The following is an 8,014-nucleotide window of genomic DNA, read 5'->3' as shown; positions in this document are numbered from 1 at the left end:
CATTAACAAATAAATCTTTTTTTTTTCCTTTCCATTTTGTTGCACTTGTTGTTTTATCATTATTATGGTTATTATTATTGTTATTGATGTCATTGTGGATAGGACAGACAGAAATTGAGAGAGGAGGGGAAGATAGAGGGTGAGAGAAAGATAAGACATCTGCAAACCTGATTCACCACTTATGAAGAGACAACCTGCAGGTGGGGAGCCAGGAACTCAACCCAGGTTCCTTGCACCAATCCTTGTGATTTGCACCACCTGCACTCAACCTCCTGCACTACCACCTGACCCCCACCTTTCTTTTTTTCTTTTATTTAAATATATATATATATATATATATATATATATATATATATATATATTACCTGCATTCTTCTGGTATTTTGCTGTTGACACGTCTTTCTCTATAATCTTCTGGTAAAGCCTATCTCGAAGCACATGCAGAGCGATTTCTTTGTTTTTTATCTGGGAGCATCCTTGCTGGCATTCAACTACAAGCCCTGGAAAATTACCAAGACCAAAGACAGATGGGAGTTCCCACAAGGCAAACTAAAACAGAACCAAGATATTTAAGACAAGCAAACATGAATCAGGAAATTACTACAAAATGTTAAGAATATTTTAGATTTAACAGGCTTTAGAAATGATACCTAAGGGAGCCAGAATGTAGCACAGTGGGCTAAGCCCACATGGCACAAAGAGCAAGGACCATTTAGGATCCTGGTTCAAGCCCCCTGCTCCCCACCTGCAGTGGAGTCACTTCACAGGTAGTAAAGCAGGTCTGCAGGTGTCTCTCTGTCTCTATTCCTCTCTATCTCCCCCTTCTCTCTCAATTTCTCTTTGTCGCTATCCAATAACAACAAAAAAAAAGAAAGAAAGAAAAGAAATGATACATAGATTGCTATATGGAAAACTGGGAATTGTTATGCAAGTACAAACTATTGTATTTACTGTGGAATGTAAAACATTAATTCCCCAATAAAGAAATTAAAAAGAAAAAGAGAGAAAGAAAGGAAGAAATGATACCTAGCTTAAGATGGTAATAACACCAATGTGTCCTGGAGCTCAGCTTCCCCAGAGACCCACCCTGCTGGGGAAAGAGAGAGGCAGACTGGGAGTGTGGACAGACCAGTCAACGCCCCTGTTCAGCGGGGAAGCAATTACAGGGGCCAGACCTTCTACCTTCTGCAACCCACAATGACCCTGGGTCCATGCTCCCAGAGGGCTAGAGAATGGGAAAGCTATCAGGGGAGGGAGTGGGATATGGAGATTGGGCGGTGGGAATTGTGTGGAGTTGTACCCCTCCTACCCTATGGTTTTGTTAATTAATCCTTTCTTAAATAAAAAAAATTTAAAAAAAAAAGATGGTAATAACTGTTGACTCACCTGTAAAGAAGGAAGCTTCACAGGCGGTTAAGCAGTGCTGTTGGTGTCTTTCTCTCTACCTCCCCCTACGATCTCAGTTTCTCTGTCTTTATTCAATAAACATGTAAACTAAAATAAATCTTGAAAAAATACTTGTAAATGGTTGCTCTGATACTGATATCTTGAGGTGTTTCCTATATGAAGGCTGAATGTAGCAACACCTATGGATGAGGATGATTCTTTCTCCAAGTTCAGCCTCCCAATCCCACCCCAGCACATTCATTTACTTTCAAAGATCAACATACAGCAGGGTATTGTGACCCAAATGTAGACACACACCTTGTCTGGCTCAAGGGAACTAAGTCAGCTTGACCCATTTCAATCACAAATACAGAGATGTTGAAAATAACTTATATAGAGAGACCAATGCAAAGAAGCTACCCTGTGTCTTAAAAAAATTATAGTGAGTGTTCTTTCCTTTGCCTTGGTTCTAAATTTGTTGAATTTGGATTTTAAATGGGCCTGGCCTACTGTTGAGTCCAGTTACCCGCCTAAATCTAGGTGCAGGTTGTCTGTTTCTTAAAAAGAAAACATAACATAACATACGTTAATTAAAAACATAACATAACATAAGTAACATACATAAAATAACTTTTTTATTCATGAGAGAGAATGAGAGTATCATTCTGGCACATGCAATGCCAGCAATCAAACTCAGGACCAGAAGGTGCTGCAGGGGGTAAAGCACATGCTTTGCATAGCATGTGGCTGGGGGTCTGATCCTGCACACTGCAAGTGAAAACACAGGCAGGCAATGGGCGGGACTCCTTGCATAGAGGAGCAGTGCTTTGCATGTCTCCCTCTCTTAAAGGATACAGAATGGAGACTGGCAGGGAGGCTTCTCAGCTGTCCCATGCAGGTGCAAGGTTCTGGGTGGGATTGATCCCCAGGCACACTATTTGAGAAAAAATTTTAAAAAGACTTTGTATTATTTAAAAGATTTACAGTTAAGAGAACAATATTACCATGATTTTATTCAAAAAAGCCAATCTGCAGCCCTGGAGGCTGGCAGAGTGGTTGGAGTTTTGGACTCAAGCATGAGGTCCTGAATTCTACCTCCAGTATCACATGTTCCAGACTGATGCTATAGTGTGTTTCCTCTCTCTCTCTCTCTCTCTCCCCTCCCTTTCTCCCTCACTGATTAATAAATCTTTTAAAAGAGCTTCATCATATGTAGAACCAGAGTTCAGACAGACCTGGGACCCCACACATACAAATCCAGATCTCTTGCCACTGAACCGCCTCCCAGGTTGCATTAACTGGCTCTTTAAAAGATTATAATTATTTATATGTGTGTACATATATTTTATAATCTTTTTTGAAAAAATATGGTATGCCTCATGAATCTGTGTGTAATCCTTGAGCAGGGGCCATGCTAATCTTCTATGTATCATGCCAATTTTAGTATATGTACTACGGAAACTAGGACTATATTATAATCTTATTTAAAAAAGTGTTAAGAGATGGAGACAGTTGGAGTCAGGCAGTGGCACAGCGGGTTAAGCGCACATGGCGCAAAGCTCATGGACCAGAGGAAAGATCACGGTTCTAGCCCCTGGCTCCCCACCTGCCCGGGAGTCCCTTCACAGGTGGTGAAGCAGGTCTGCAGGTGTCTGTCTTTCTCTCCCCCTCTATGTCTTCTCCTCTTCTCTCCATTTCTCTCTGTCCTATCCAACAACAATGACATTAATCACCACACAATGTTAAGCAACAAGGGCAACAAAATGGAAAAATAAATAAAAATAAACAAGAGTGGAAAATAATAGACAAGGAAAAAAAAGAAAGGAAGACAATGAGACCTTGGTGACAACAACAACAACAAAAATAAAATAAACTATTTATACTTTAGAATTGCAAAATGGCTAGGGCAATGGCTCTGTAGGCATTAAGTCCTGAATTCAATCCCCAGATTTGCATGTGCCATAGTCATGCTCTGCTTCTCTTTTTTGTATTAACAAATAACATTTTTCCTTTTTTTAATTTCCTTTTTTAAATTTCATTTAAAAAAAAAAAAACCGTGGTTCCTGCCTGGTTCCCACCCAGCTCCAAGATCAGCTGCTGCCTGGCTCTGTGGGGCTCCTAGTGCAGCTCCCACCTGCCAGCATCCTGGCTGCCCCATTGTGTGAGTAGGCAGATTGCAGTCTCCCCAGGACTGTCCCCACAGACACAAGAACCCCAGGCGACCCCTGCCCACCCCCCACCACACACGGAGCCCTGCCAGGCCCAGGCCACCGGGATGAGGGGGGTTAGGGGTGGGTGTTGGCAGTGCCCTCTAGGACCAGCAGGTTGCAAAGTGCCAGACCCTCAGCCCAGACCCAATCCACAGCCTGGGCCCAGGGCTCAACAAGGGTTGGGGCCAGCTGGCTTGGGGCACCCCTCTGAAATGCATGTCTCTTCCAAAAGAGGCAGAGAAAACACTCCAGTTCTAGTAGTGCGAGGAGACCCCCAACCTGGACCCTCACCCCGTGCCCCAGCCTCCTTCACCCTAATTTGGGAGCTTGGCTCGCCATGTTGCCCCAGATCAAACTCGAAGTTCAGGATTCCAAACAGCCGTCCCCCGAGGACCTCGTCGTGGGCCACACCGAGAGGAAGGACAGCGGGTGCACATTTCGGGTGGGCGGACACGAGGAAAGTTTTCTGGGCCTGGCTGCTCCTGAAGCCAGGTCAGTGGGTTCCGGGGTCCCCTCCTGCCCGGGCGTTTGGGATGGGCGGGAGGCGCACTGCCTGGACTCCAGCTGTGCTGGCAGGTCCTCACCCTCAGGGCACTTGGAGCCACCAGCACTGACACACTGGGTGAGGCCCAGGGACCTAGGACCCCTCTCCCGGCAGGAAGGAAAGGGAAGGCCTGCTGCCCAGACTTTGGCGGGGTCCCTATGCTCGCACTCAAGGAAGCCAAAAGCAGCAAGATCTGGGGGCACGCAGCCACCCTTCCAGGTTGTCCCTGCCAGAGGTGCGGGGTCTGGGGGCTCGCGGACACCTCCCCTGGGTGCGCCCCTGCCTTGGGTGTGCATGGCTCCATCTCGGGGAGCGCCCTGCTCAAGGCCGCTGGGTGCTGGAGGTTTGGGGGGGGTGCGCAGCCACCTCTAAGGGGTGCGCCTGTCCCGGGGTACTGGGTCCGGGGGCGCTAGCCCCTCTGCGGCTGTACCCCGACTTCGCCCCTAAAGGTAACCCGGAAATTGGGAGAAGATACCTGGATGTCACAAAATTGACAAGAGACTGATAACAAATGACAATAAATCAATCATATGACTCAACAATAACAACAAAACAATTAAACCCATTATTAAATCACTAATAAAAATAGGAAAAAAAAACAACCAATGTTCCTCCCTCACCAAGTGTACAGAGAACATGTTTTCTTTAGTATTTGTGTTAAGCTAGCTAGACTAAACTCTTTTCTAAATATACTACAGAATGAATGTGGAGCTTCAGAAAGTTACTAAGAAGGTAGCTAGCAGATAGTGTGCTTCTGTGTTTTTATAGATTTTTTCTCTTGCTTTCTTTAAATTAGTGATTTAATAATGATTAAGAAGATTGTGGGATAAGAGGAGTACAATCCCATACAATTCCAGTCACCAGAGTTCCCTATACCCTCCCCTCCACTGGAAGGTTCCCTAATCCTTATCCCTCTGGGAGAATGGACAAAAGATTTCTTCTTTTTGCCTCCAGGCTTATAGTTGGGGCTTGGTGCCTTCACTATAGTCCACTGATCCTGGAGGTCATTATTTCCCATTCTTTTGTCCTAGTTGTTACTGCTGTGGTTATTGTTGCCATTGCTATTGTTGTTGGATAGGACAGACAGAAACAGAGAGGACAGGAAAACAGAGACTGAAAAGGAGAGCAACACCTACAGTCCTGCTTCACCACTTGTGAAGTGACCCCCCTGCAGGTGGGGAGCCAGGGGTTCCAACCAGGATCCTTAGGCCAGTCTTTGCTCCTTGTACTGTGTGCACATAATCCACTGCACTACCGCCAGGCCCTGAATTTGCTTTATATTTATATAAATCTTATATATATATATATACATATATATAACACTTGTTAATTATTTACAAGATGCCTTCAAATTCTTCTATTAAATTTTTATTTATTCATTTATCCTTTTGTTGCCCTTGTTGTTTCAAATTCTTAATAACAGCTGATCCTATTATTAATATTCTCAAATGTGTACAAAGAGAGGAAAGGCTACGTAACTAAGAAAGACTACTAACCACAGTCCAGAAACATTTTTTTCATTATGGGACTATATCAATTCACATCTAGACCATCCCCAAACTGCAGTGTTGTTTCCTCTGATGTCTGCACATTGGCTTCCATATAGTGTCTACAAGGATATGTACACTGAATTGTTACTGTTTACCTGTTTGCTACAGATTTAAAGATTCTTTTAAGTTCTTTTTTTAAATATTTATTTCCTTTTGTTGCCCTTGTTTAATTGTTGTAGTTACTATTGTTGTTGTTATTGTTGCCCTTGTTGGATAGGACAGAGAAATAGAGAGAGGAGGGAAAGACAGAGAGGGGAGAGAAATATAGACACCTGCAGACCTATTTCACAGCCCGTGAAGCCACTCCACTGTAGGTGGGGACTTGGGGGCTCAAACCGGGATCCTTAGGCCAGTCCTTGTGCTTTGTGCCATGTGTGCTAAACCCACTGGGCTACCGCCCAACTCCAAGATTCTTTAAATGTGCTTTTAAAATATATATATATATATATTTTTTATTTTCTCTTTTTTGCCCGGGTTCATTTTTATTGTTGCAGTTATTACTGTAATTATTGATGTCATTGTTAAAAATGACAGAGAGAAATGGACAGAGGAGGGGAAGACAGCGGGGGTGGGAATAAAGATAGACACCTGCAGACCTGCTTCAACATCTGTGAAGGACTCCCCTGCAGGTGGGGAACCTGGGGCTCTAACAGGGATCCTTAGGCAGGTCCTTGTGCTTCGTGCCACCTGCGTTTAACCTGCTGCACTACCGCCCAGCTCCTCCAGATTCTTTTAACTTTTTTCTCTCAACATCATTGTTTATTTATTTTTTTTAATGTTTTGTGTTTTGTTTTCCTCACCAGGGTTATTTCTGGGTATTGGTGCCTGCACAAGGAATCTATCATATTTTACATATTAATTTGCTTTTTTTTACAAAAGGCTTGGTTATAAAATCCTGCGCCTGGTAGAGCCTAGCTTAGCAACCACCCCTAAAAAAGCCCTGTGCACTAGTTGGCACTTGGAGAGCAGGGCATTGGCCACCCCCTGCCTGCCCACGCCTTCCCCGCACCACAGTCACCACAGCCTAGGCCACCCCGCACCAGCGACCCCACACCTCTCCTTTCCCGCGGGTCCCAGAGCGTCACCACATGGAATTGACCAAGGAGGTTGGGGGGGTGCAATGTGCCGCCTGCCCCACCACCACCACCACCATGGCGGCTGCCCCTCCTGCACCGGAACCCGAGTCCCAGTCAGCATGTAGCCCTCTCACTGGTCAGCCCCTCCATGGGTCTCCCAGCTACTGGGCTCACAGGGCCAAGGAGGGACCGTCGCACCTCCGCGGCGCCCCACTCGGCGCCCTCCATGTGTTAGGGTCCGGTAATCCACAGAAATCACCAAGAGACCAGAGCGATGTAAAATCAACAGAGTCTTTATTAGCTGGCGCCAGGGATGAACACACTGAGCCACCACGCAGTGGTGGTCAGTAATGCTCGACCCCCTCTATAGTTTCTATTGAGATTATATAGGATTTAGGGAAGGGGGGCTATATGACAAGCATCCTGTTAGTTTAATTTAAAAAAAAGTGTTCCCAAGCCATAGCAGGAGGATGCAGGGGGGTAGGAGTTGCGACTTTTGCTAATCTTCCCTTCTGCCTGGTCAGCAGGATGTTGCAGGTTGGGGAGTTGCCTTTGTTAATTGTCTCCCCTCAGCAGGAAATGTTTCCTTAACTGATTCTTGTCAAAACAAGTAGTTTACTGGCCTTTCCAGGGGGCCCATTTTCTCCAGTTTTACTTTTTTAACCCTTTTATCTCTGGAACAATGTTTTACCTTCTAACACGTGCACCCCAGAGCCCAGAACCCAGGGACCCCGCCACGGTGCAGGACGCGCGCGCTGGCTCCGGGCACTCAGTGCCGCTGGGGCGCGGGGCCACGCTGCCAACTCGGGGTCCCACGCACAGGTGCCGGGGGACCTCGCTCTGGCTCGGGAGCAGCGACCTATGCGCTCCCGCCCCCACGCAGTCTCGCGCAGGGTCCCCCGCCCACACCCGGGCGCTCTGCAGGGACCCTACCCCGCCACCCGCCACCCCCCTCTCCCCGATGGCGCCCGCTCCCCCCCCCCCCCCCCCCGCCCTGGCCCCGCAGTCGCACCTTCCTCAGCGCAGACATCCTCCAGTGCTCCAGGCTCAGCAGGGGCCAGGCCACATGGCAAGCGGGCCCCTAGGCGGGCGTCATAGTCCCTTGCCTCTGAGACTCCAGGCTCCATTGGTCAGTCAGTCAGGGTTCGTGTTGCTCCAGCGCTCCCACCGCGCTCGAGCCGGGTTTTGGTGCAAGCCAACCACTGGCGCCTGCGCACTCTGCTCAGGGAGGCACCGGCGCACTGGGGG

At 47.0% G+C, this 8,014-nt stretch overlaps 1 non-coding gene across 1 annotated transcript; it reads right to left on the bottom strand.

Moving 5' to 3' along the window:
• Positions 1-2,747: 2,747 nt before the first annotated feature.
• LOC132537200 (U6 spliceosomal RNA) lies at positions 2,748-2,854 on the bottom strand. The gene has a single exon (XR_009548662.1). It is a non-coding gene; the product is annotated as a U6 spliceosomal RNA (small nuclear RNA).
• Between the last annotated feature and the right edge of the window lie 5,160 nt (positions 2,855-8,014).

Source organism: Erinaceus europaeus, chromosome 2, assembly GCF_950295315.1.
Source record: "Erinaceus europaeus chromosome 2, mEriEur2.1, whole genome shotgun sequence".
In the NCBI taxonomy this organism is placed as follows: Eukaryota; Metazoa; Chordata; class Mammalia; order Eulipotyphla; family Erinaceidae; genus Erinaceus; species Erinaceus europaeus.
This window is presented reverse-complemented; position numbering and strand designations above follow the sequence as displayed.